Source organism: Papio anubis, chromosome 14 (assembly GCF_008728515.1).
Source record: "Papio anubis isolate 15944 chromosome 14, Panubis1.0, whole genome shotgun sequence".
Classification (NCBI taxonomy): domain Eukaryota; kingdom Metazoa; phylum Chordata; class Mammalia; order Primates; family Cercopithecidae; genus Papio; species Papio anubis.
In genome coordinates this window covers 4,933,457-4,945,236 of record NC_044989.1, presented here as the reverse complement: position 1 = coordinate 4,945,236, position 11,780 = coordinate 4,933,457, and positions in this window count along the sequence as shown.

Below are 11,780 nucleotides of genomic sequence, written 5' to 3'. Positions count from 1 at the left end.
GAGAGGACAACATTGAAATTCAGGAAATTTACAGAACCCCAGTAAGATACTCCACAAGAATATCCAAAGATAAACATCATCAGATTCTCCAAGGTTAAAATGAATGAAAAAAATGTTAAAGGTTAGGTCACCTACAAAGGGATGCCCATCAGACTAACAGCAGAACCCTACAAGCCAGCAAAAATCAGGGGCCAATATTCAGCCTTCTTAAAGAAAAGAAATTCCAACCCTGATTTTCATATCCAGACAAACTAAGCTTTACAAGTAAAGGAGAAGAAAGATTGTTTTCAGACAAGGAAATGCTGAAGGGATGCATTACTAAAATAACTGCCTTACAAGAGCTCCTGAAGGAAGCACTACAAATGAAAAGGAAATAACATTACCAGCCACTACAAAAACAGACTTAAGTATATAAACCAGTAGCACTATAAAGCAACCACATAAACAAATATGCATAGTATCCAGCTAACAACATGATGACAGGATCAAACACACACATATTAGTACTAACCTTGAATGTAAATGGGTTAAATTCCCCAATTAAAAGGCAGAGAGCAATAAGTTAAATTAAGAACCAAGACTCATTGGTATACTGTCTTCAAGAGACCCATCTCACTAGCTACAATACCCATAGGCTCAAAATAAAGAGATGGGGAAAAAATCTACAAAGGAAGTGGAAAACAGAAAAAGGCAGAATAAGAAACTCCATAGTCTTGGCCCCAAAGCTCCTTCAGCTGATAAAGAGTTTCAGCAATGTTTCAATGTACAAAAATCACTGGCATTCCAATACACTAACAACAGACAAGACCAACAACAATAGCCAAACATAATTCCATTCACAATTGCCACAAAAAGAATAAAGTACCTAGGAATATAGCTAACCAGGGAGGTGAAAAATCTCTACAAGGAGAATTACAAAACAATTCTCAAAGAAATTAGAGATAACACAAACAAATGGAAAAACATTCCATGCTGATATGGTTTGGAACTGTGGCCCCACTCAAATCTCACATTGAAATATAATCCCCATTGCTTTCGGTGGGGTTTGGTGGGGAGTGATTGTGTCATGGGTGTGGTTTCTCATGGCTTAACACCATCATCCCTTGGTAGCAATAGTGAGTTCTCTTGTGAGAGCTGGTTGTTTACAAGTGTGTGGCACCTCCCTCCAGCTGTTGCTCCTGCTTTGGCCATGTGATGTGTCTGCTCTGGCTTTGCTTTCTGCCATGAGTAAAAGCTCCCTGAGGCCTCCCCAGAAGCAGATGTTGCCATGCATGCTGTACAGCCAGCAGAACGATGAGCAAATTGAACTTCCTTCCTTATAAATTGCCCCATCTCAGCTATTTTTTAAAGCAATGTGAGAATGAATTAATACACACACTCATGGATAGGAAGAAAAAATATTGTTAAAATGGCCATACTTCCCCAGGCAATTTATAGATCCAATGTTATTCCTATGAAACTACTGCATACATTATTTTCAGAACAAAGAAAAAAATAAACTTTAAAAAAATTTACATGGAACCAAAAAATAGCTAACGCAGTCCTAAGTGAAAAGCACAAAGCTGGAGACATTATGGTACCCAACTTCAAACTACATCACAGGGCTACCAGAACCAAAAACAGCATGGCACTGGTACAAAAGCAGAAACATAGACCAACGGAACAAAATAGAGAGCCAGAAATAAGTCTGAACACCTCCAACCAGTTGATCTTCAGCAAAACTAACAGAAACAAGCAATGGGAAAAGGACTCCCTATTCAATAGTGTTGAGATAACTGGCTAGCCATATGCAGAAGATTAAAACTGGACCCCTCCCTTACACCATATACTAAAAGCAACTTAAGATGAATTAAAGTTTCAAATGTAAAACCCAAAACTATAAAAACTCTAGAAGACAGCCTAAGCAATACCATCCTGAACATAAGAACAGGCAAAGATTTCATATAAAGACACTAGAGCAGTTCCAACAAAAGCAAAAATTGACAAATTGATATAATTAAACTAAAGAGCATCTACACAGGAAAATAAACCATTAGTAGGGTAAATAGACAACATACAGAAAGAGAGAAAATTTTTGCAAACCATGCATCTGGCAAAGGTCTAATAATCTGCATCTATAAGGAATTTAAACAAATTTATAAGGAAAAATAAACAATAAAATGTGTGCAAAGGATGTGAACAGACACTTCTCAAAAGATGACATACATGTGGCAAGAAGCATATCAAAAAAAGCTCAGCATCACTGGTCATTAGAGAAATGAAAATCAAAACCACAAACAGATACCATCTCACACCAGTCAGAATGGCTATTACTAAAAGTCAAAAAATAGCAGATGCTGGTAAAGTTGTGGAGAAAGGAAAACTTATATACCATTGATAGGAACTTAAGTTACTTCAAGCATTGTGGAAGACAGTGTAGTGATTCCTTAAAGAGCTAAAAGTGGAACTGCCATTTGACCCAGCAACCCCACTGCAGGGTATATACCCAAAGGAATAAAAATAATTCTATTATAAAGACATGCACACATATGTTCACTGCAGTACTATTTACAATAACAAGGAAATGGAATCAGCCTAAATGTCCATCAGTGGTAGACTGGATAAATAAAATGTGTTACACATTCACCATGGAATATTATGCAGGCATAAAAAGAACACGGTCATGCTGTTTGTAGGAACAGAGGCTGGAGGCCATTATCTTTAGCAAACTAATACAGAAACAGAAAACCAAATACTACATGTTCTAACTTATAAGTGAGAGCTAAACACTGGATACACATGGACACGAAGATGGCAACAATAGACATTGGGGGGTACTAGAAGGGGTATGGAGGGAGGGGGCCAAGATTTAAAAAGTAACTATTGGGTACTATGCCCAGTACCTGGGTGATGAAATCATTCATATCCCAAACCTCAGTATCATGCACTATACCCATATAACAAATCTGCACATGTACCCCAGAACATAAAATAAAAGTTGAAATTATTGAAAAAAGAAAGAAAGATAAAAGGTCTGAAGTCAATAACACTGGACAAAGGAGAGAAAACTAAAACTGAAATAAGTAGAACAAAGGAAATAAAGAATGCAGCTGAAAGTAATTGATTATAAAATACAAAAACAATAGAGAAAATCCAAGAAGTAAAATGCTGAGTCTTTGAAAAGATCAACAGTGTTGAGAAACATTTAGTTATAATGGCCAAGTGAAAAAAAGTAAAAAGAAAGAGAAATCTCAAATTACTAGGATAAGTAATGAACAAATGCAGGTTACTATTGGTGCAACAGAAATAAAAAAAAATACCAATTAATATGAGCAATTGTGCACTCATTATAAATTAGGTAACTTAGACGACATAAACACATTCTTAGATAGACACAAACTAACCAAACTAACTCAAGAAGAAATAAACAATCTGAAAATACTTGTAGTAGGTGAATCACTGAATAAGTAATCAATACAAAATAAAACAAAATACTATTTGCAAAAGAAAGCCCACACGCAGATGGCTGCACTGCTTAACTACGCTAAACATTAAAAAAGTGATAATACCAGTTCTTCAAAGACATTTCAAGAAGTAGACAAAAAACAAAAAGAAAAGGAGATAATATTTTCCAGTTCATTTTATGAGAAGAATATTAATATGATACCCAAACCAGACAAAGATATCACAGAAAAAAAAACTATAGATATGTCTCATAAATACAGATCCAAAAATCCTGGACAAGATACTACCAAACTCAACCCATCAACCTATGTAAAGAATTATATACCGTGACCAAGTGGAATTTATCCCAGGAATGCAAAGTTGGCTCAATATTTGAATTGAACTTTTTTTTTTTAGTGGAGGTCTTGCTCTATCTCTCAGGCTGGTCTTGAACTCCCAGGTTCAAGAGATCCTACCTCAGATTCTCAATTATTTAGGATTGCAAATATGTGCCATTACACCTGGCTAACATCTGAATTTCAATTAATACATTACCCTATTTCTTTTTTTTTTTTTTTTTTTTTTTTGAGACGGAGTCTCGCTCTGTCGCCCAGGCTGGAGTGCAGTGGCCGGATCTCAGCTCACTGCAAGCTCCGGCTCCCGGGTTCCCGCCATTCTCCTGCCTCAGCCTCCCGAGTAGCTGGGACTACAGGCGCCCACAACCGCACCCGGCTAATTTTTTTTGTATTTTTAGTAGAGACGAGGTTTCACCGTGGTCTCGATCTCTTGTGATCCGCCCACCTCGGCCTCCCAAAGTGCTGGGATTACAGGCGTGAGCCACCGCGCCCGGCCACATTACCCTATTTCAATATAACTTTTTTTGTTTTTATTTCAGCTTTTATTTTAGATTCAGGGCAGACATATGCAAGTTTGTTACATGGGTATATCGCAGCATGATAAGATTTGGAATATGATTGATCCTGTTGCCCAAGTAATGAGCATGGTGGTCTATAGGTAGTTTTTCAAACTTTTCCCTCCTCCCTCTTCCCCTTCTAGTAATCCCCCATGTCTATTGTTCTCATCTTTATGTTCACGTGTGTCTAATGTTTAGCTCCCACTTGTAAGTGAGAACATGTGGTATTTGGTTTTCAGTTTTTGTGTTAATTTGCTTAGGATAATGGCCTACAGTTGCATTCATGTTGCTGCAAAATACATTATTTATTTCATTCTTTTTTATGGTCTGTGTAGTATTACATGGTGTATATGTACCACATATTCTTTATCCAATCCACCATTGATGGGCACTTAGGTTGACTCCATGTCTTTGCTATTGTGAATAGTGCTGTGTTGAACATACACATGCATTTGTCTTTTCAGTAGAAAAATGTATATACTCCTTTCAGCATATACCTAGGAATGGGATTACTGGGTCAAAAACAAAAACAAAAACAAAATCAACAAACTAGGAAAGAAAGTATATTAATCAGGGTTCTCCAGACAGACAGAACCAATTGAATGTACTGCCTTAGATATAGTTATATGAGAATAAGTTTATTAGGGGGATTATTTCTCATGATTATAGAGACGGAGAAGTCCCATGACAGGCCATCTGCAAGCTAGAGGACCAGGGAAGCCAGTATTGTGGCTCAATCTAAGTCCAAAGGACTCAGAACCAGGGAAACTGATGGTGTAATTCTCAATCCAAAGACATGAGAACCCAGGGGCTGCTGATGCAAGCTGTGGAGTACAAAGGCCAGAGGACCTGAAGTTTAAATGACCAATGGCAGGAGAAAAGCCTAGTTCTAAGAGACAGAGAGAGAGAGAGAGAAGAAAGAGCGAGAGAGAGAAAGAGAGAGAGAGAAAAGAGAGAGAGAGACAGAAAGAGAGAGAAAGAGAGAGAGAATTCACTTTCTTTTGACCTTTTGTTTTATCTGGGCCTCAGCTGATCGGATGGTGAGCACTCACATTAAGTGAGGGCGGATTTTCCTCACTCAGTCCACTGATTCTAACGTTAATCTTTTCCAGAAATGCCATTTCAGAAATAATGTTCTGCCAGCTATCTAGGTATTCCTTACTCCATTCAAGTTGACACTTAAAATTAACCATCACGGAAGAGAATGTTTTCAATTGATATCTATGAAGAAAGTAACATTATACTCAGTGGTTAAAGGCTGGATAATTTCTTCCTAAGATCTGGAATAATAAAAGTATATCCACTGTTGACACTTCCATTCAACAGTAAACTGTATATTCTAGTCAAGGTAATTAGTCAAGATCAAGAAATAAGGCATCCACAAGGAAGAACGAGGAGTAAAACTATTTGTATTTGTAGATGGCATAATTCTGCACATAAAAAATCTGAAAGAATTCACACACAAAAAATTAATAAATGAATTCACCAACATTGAAGGATACAGGATCAAAATGAAATTTAATTGTGTTTTTGTACAATTTCAGTAAGCACTGTGGGGATGAAGTTAATAAAACAATTTCATTGACAATAGCTTCAAAAATAATAAAATACTTGGCTGGGCGCGGTGACTTACACCTGTAATCCCAGCACTTTGGGAGGAGCAGTGGTGGATCAAGGGTCAGGGAGGTGGAGACCATCCTGGCTAACTTGCAAGTGAAACCCGTCTCTACTAAAAATAAAAATTAGCCAGGCGTGGTGGTGAGCGCCTGTAGTCCCAACTTCAGGAGGCTGAGGCAGGAGAATGGAGTGAACCGGAGGTGGAGCTTGCAGTGAGCCGACATTGCACCAGTGCACTCCAGCCTGGGCAATAGAGCGAGACTCCATCTCAAAAATAATAATAATAATAACAACAACAACAACAACAAAATACTTAAAGGGATTATAACGGAAAAAGGATGAAACATATTCTAAAAACTATAAAATGTGATTAAGGAAAAGTAGGGACTATAATATATAATTAAGAAAAAGCTTCCTATGTTCATTGATCTGAGAGACAAAAACGTTAAGATGGTATTATTCCTCAAACTTATCTTCAGAGTCAGTAAAATTCTCATCAGTATCTCAGCTGTTTATAGAAATTGACAAGCTGATTTTAAAGCTCATATGGGATTTCAGGAAAATTAGCCAAAACAATTTTTACAAAGAAAAACAAAATAGGAGTAGTTATATTTCACGATTTCAAACTTACTTCAAATCTACAGTAACTAAGTTAGGGTGAAACTGACAAAAAGTCAATTACATAGGACAACAGAATAAAACTGAAAGCCCCCCAGAAGAAAATCTATCTATTTATGGTCAAGCGATAATCCATAAGAGCACAAAATTATTCGATGAGGAAAGAATAGTCTTTTCAAAAAATGGTGCTGGAAAAACTGTATAGCAACATGCAAGTGGATGAAGTTGGACATTTACTTCATACCACATACAAAAATTGACTGAAAATGGATCAGACCCAAATGTAAAAGCAAAATTTGTAAAATCCTTATGATAAAACAGAGGTATATAAATCTTTATGACCTTAATTTTACCAAAGGAGTCCTACATATGACACCAAAAAGCACAGCATCAAAATAAATATATAAGTTGCATTTTATCAAAATTTTCTTTTTCACAGTTTTGGCTTTCAAAGCAGCATTAAGACAGTAAAACATCAACCCTCAGAATGGTAGAAAACATTTTTAAAGCATCTATCTGCAAGAGACTTGTTTCCAGAATGTATAAAGAACTCTTACAATTCAATAATAAAGAAAAACAACCTAATTTTTAAAAAAATGAGCAAAGGACCTGAACAGACACTTTACTATACAAATGGACAACAAACACATGAAAATGTGCTTGACATCATCAGTCATCAGGGAAATGCAAGCCAAAAATCACAATAAAATACTACATTACACCTTGTAGGATGGCTAAAATCAAAAAGTCACCTAACAACAAATATTGGCAAAGGGGGAAAAATCGTAACACTGGCACATGGCTGGTGGGAATGTTAAATGGTATAGCCACTCTGGAAAACCGTCTGACATGCCCTCAAATGATTAAGCAGAGAATTTCCATATAACCCAGCAATTCCACTACCACATTCATGCCCAAGTAAAATGAAAACATGTCCACATAGAGCTTATACACAAATGTTTATAGTAGCATCAATCACAATAGCCTAGAAATGGAAACAACCAAAATGCCCACCAACTATTAGATTGGTGCAAAAGTAATCATGGATTTTGCCATTACTTTCAATGGCAAACCACTATTACTTTTGTGCCAACCTAATAACAAATGTATAGGAAAATATGTTATACCCATACAGTGAATATTATTTAGCCATTAAAAGGAATTAAGTACTGACACAAGCCATGACAGGGATGAACTTTGAAAACATTATGCTGAGAGAAACTTGCCATGAAGCACAAAATATTGTATGATTTAATCTACATAAAATGGCCAGAATAGGCCAAACCATAGAGACAGAAATCAGATGAGTGATGGCTTAGGGCTGGGGATGAGGTGAGGGACAGGAGGCTAGAGGAGTAAAAGCTAAAAAGTACAGAGTTTATTTTTGAGATGATGAAAATGTTTTAAAATCGAGGATTGTGATGACTGCAGCACATTGGCATTTTGGCCATGGCTACTGTCACTGAAGAGGACATAGTTGGTGCACTTTGAGGACACAGCTGTCAAGGAAGGAAGCTGTGCATCCATGCACGGGCTTTCCAACAGTCACGAAATGGAAATGCCTCAGCTCCTTGCAAAAAATAACGGTTAAGGAGAAGTTAAGATGTCAATATTACTAAATTTAAGAAATGTCTTATCTATGATTTAGGATTCTTTTTTTTTTCTTGCAGTCTATATTACTAAGACTATGAAAATGTGAGTGAAATATTTTAGAATGTTTTATGGAGCCAAACATACAGTTATGCTCATGGCAGAAACACAGAGTGAAAACTAATTCCAGAAAGTTCTGGAAGAGGAGCAAAGAACTGTGTCCGAAGAAAGTCAGGAATCCCATGGTCTCTCATCAGAAAACACCCTACGATGGCGATTAAGGGTAAAATTTTTGGAATTCCTCACACTTTGATCTAGGTCTCTCATTAACAAGCATGGAGTTTCCGAGCAAGTAACAATTTCTGAGACTGTGATGCTTCATCTGTAAAATAGGGATAATATCTATTTAGATAGGTTATTGGAAAAATTATATTAGATCTTGTGCATAAAGTACTGTATTAGTCAGGTTCAATTAGGAAACTGAAGATATAACTGATATAACTGAAAATATAGCAAATATTTTAATAGAAGGTATATAACATATGAGAGAGAACATAATTTTAAGAGAGGACCTGAGCAGGTTTTTATATAAAATTAAGTAGGGAACTGAAAAAAAGGAAAACAAAACAAACAACCACAACACTAATACATGAGGGTAGCAACTACAGGAAGTAGCTTGCCCTACTCTTTAGGACTGGCAGAACTAGAAAGAGAGATGTGTACTATTGGAACTTAGAAGCCTCAAGGAGGGGTGCATGGAACTGAAACATAAGACTCCCAAGGAAAGGCAGTTGCTGGGCTCTATGAGAAGACAGGATTCGTCTCTGGTTCTCTGAATACTGAAGAGCTGCTAAGTGTCTTTACCTGCTGCTGCAGACAGAAGCATGGGGTGATTTTAGGATGATGTTTGTAGGACCAGGAAAAAGACAGGGAAAAAGCAGAAAAAAACAAATCCTTACCTCCTTTTGCCTGCCTTGCTCTTGTAAGCCTTTTGCCAAAACTGAATTTAGAGTCAGCTGGCACAGCAGAAAAATTATCTGCAGAGCCTAAGTCCAGCATCACAAAGCAAAGGAGCAAAGATTGTGTTTGGAGCTGGGAGATAAGAGCTTAATCACCATCACAAGCAGTTTATAAAAAATTAGAATTGATAAGTCTTAATTATTATTGCAAATATCATCATGACCAGTGGATAATCTGGAAGTGAAAGACCTCTAGAGTCAGCTCCCTTATATAAAGGACATCAGATTTGGGGGACTCCTAATGCCTAAGGGATTTTTACTTTTTCATATGCCATGCATTCATAACAGACTTGTCAAACATTGATGTCTCTTTTAATTATTCTACATTAAGAAGCCTAAAAAGGGCTGGGCATGGTGGCTCACGCCTGTAATGCTAGCACTTTGAGAGGTCGAGGGAAGTGGATCGCTTGAGGCCAGAAATCTGAGATCAGCCTGGCCAACACGGTGAAACCCCCTCTCTACTAAAAATAAAAAAATCGTCCCAGCATGGTGGTGTGCACTTGTAGTCACAGCTACTCAGGAGGCTGAGGCACAAATCGCTTGAACCCAGGAGGTGGATGTTGCAGTGAGCTGAGGTCACACCATTGCACTCAAGCCTGGGTGACAGAGGGAGACCCTGTCTCAAAATAATAATAATTTAAAAAGTCTAGTAAGAATGTTGTATCAGCTGTGCCTGTTCAATAGGTCAGTAATCTTTATGGTGCTATAAATGCTGTACTAAGAGGAAATATTTCTAAACTATGCATCTGAAATTATATGATTTCATAATTTAAAAATTGATCAAACTATTTATTATGATTTGGGATTTAGGATTTAGAAAATAAGTTCCGTATACTCATGACACTGGATTTACTGTCATTTTTATCAGAGTCCTGATGTTAGAGTGGGTAGCTAAGCAGACATGAGCAGGGCAGGAGGGGGCCCCCTCTGAGGAATGGAAGGCAAACATCAGGTGATGGTCAGGAGGTTGTTAAACTGTTTGTCTAAAATAATAATTGCTCACATCTGGAGCTAGGGAAAGGGAAATATATATTTTCTATATATTCCAATATATAGAAAATGCCTGAAGCTGATGATTAGCAGCTTCTCAGTAAGATTCAAGGAGCTGGGTGAGTAGGCTTGAGCATGTGCACTAAGAGGCAAAATGGCGTAGTTTAACTGGTATAATGACCCTCCTCTAGGAACACTTGACTGGTAAGAAATGCCTCAAATGACCATGTGCACAACTCCAGTAAACACACTGCATTTGTAGCCCTCCTAAGTGCTTGCAGGCCACTGCTCATTGTGGGCAGCCCACTCCAGTGAAAAATCAAAGAAGGAGAGATGCAAAAAACTCTGAAAGTATGTCAACATATAAAATCACAAATCAAAGGACTAAATGGTGCACTTGAATCTCTCAAGTTGCCCGGCTGGACCTCTTCCAAGGGTACTTTATTTCCTTTTGTTCCTGCTCTAAAACTTTTTAATAAAACTTTCACTCCAACCCTAAACCTTGCCTCAGTCTGTCACTCTGCCTTATGCCACTCAGATGAATTCTTTCCCGTGAGGAAGCAGGAATTGAGTTGCTGAGACCTGTACAGATTCACCATGGCTAACACTGATATTTCCTCTGTAATGATGATTTTAAGATCTAAAACATAATTTACTTCAAGGCTCCTTGTGGCAGACATGGACTTATGATACTCCAATTTACCTTTAAGAACTTGTTGATCAGCTATAAGAAGGGTAATTAGCTGATGGCCTTCAGCAATTGCACCTTTGGGATCCACGACAGCTGGCAGCCGGGGCTCCTTTGGGGCTCAGAGCTTCACTGCACTCTGAGGCTCCTTCTACCCAAGCATCCACCGCTTTTACCCTCCCTTAGTTCAAGTCAGGTCTGTATTATGCTCTGAAGGCTCTCCTTGACAACACTGCTTGCTCTTTCTTTATCCTCCATGGGAAGAACCCCGAATTTTTTTTTTCCTCTAACACCATCTTGGCAACTGTTCCTTTTTGTTTTGATATCCTTAAGTCTAATCTGTTTTTCCTTTTCTTTTTTTTAATAGCTTTATGGAGATATAATTCCCAGAACATAAAATTTACCAGTGTAAAGTGTACAATTCAGTGGATTTTAGGATATTCACAGATACGTGCAAACAGTATCACCATCAATTCTAGAATATCATTATTCCCTTTCTCCCCAACCTCAGCCCTGAATAACTACTAATCCACTTTCTATCTCTGTGGATATCTTTATTCTGGACATTTCAAATAAACTGACTCATATAATATGTGGTCTTTTGTGTTGAGCTTCTTTCATTTGGTAGAACGTTTTTAAGGTTCATCCATATGCTAACATTTATCAGTACTCCATATTTGTTATAGGCAAGTCATATTGCATTGTATGGTCATTTCATATTTTGCTTATCCATTCACCTACTGACAGACATTTGAGTTATTTTTACCTTTTGGATATTATGAATGATGCTGCCATAAACATTCATGTACAAGCATTTTTGTGGACATATCCTTTCATTTCAGTTGGGCACATACCTAGGAGTGGAATTGCTGAATCATACAAAAACCATTAATTACTATGGGAACTGACAGGCTGTTTTCCA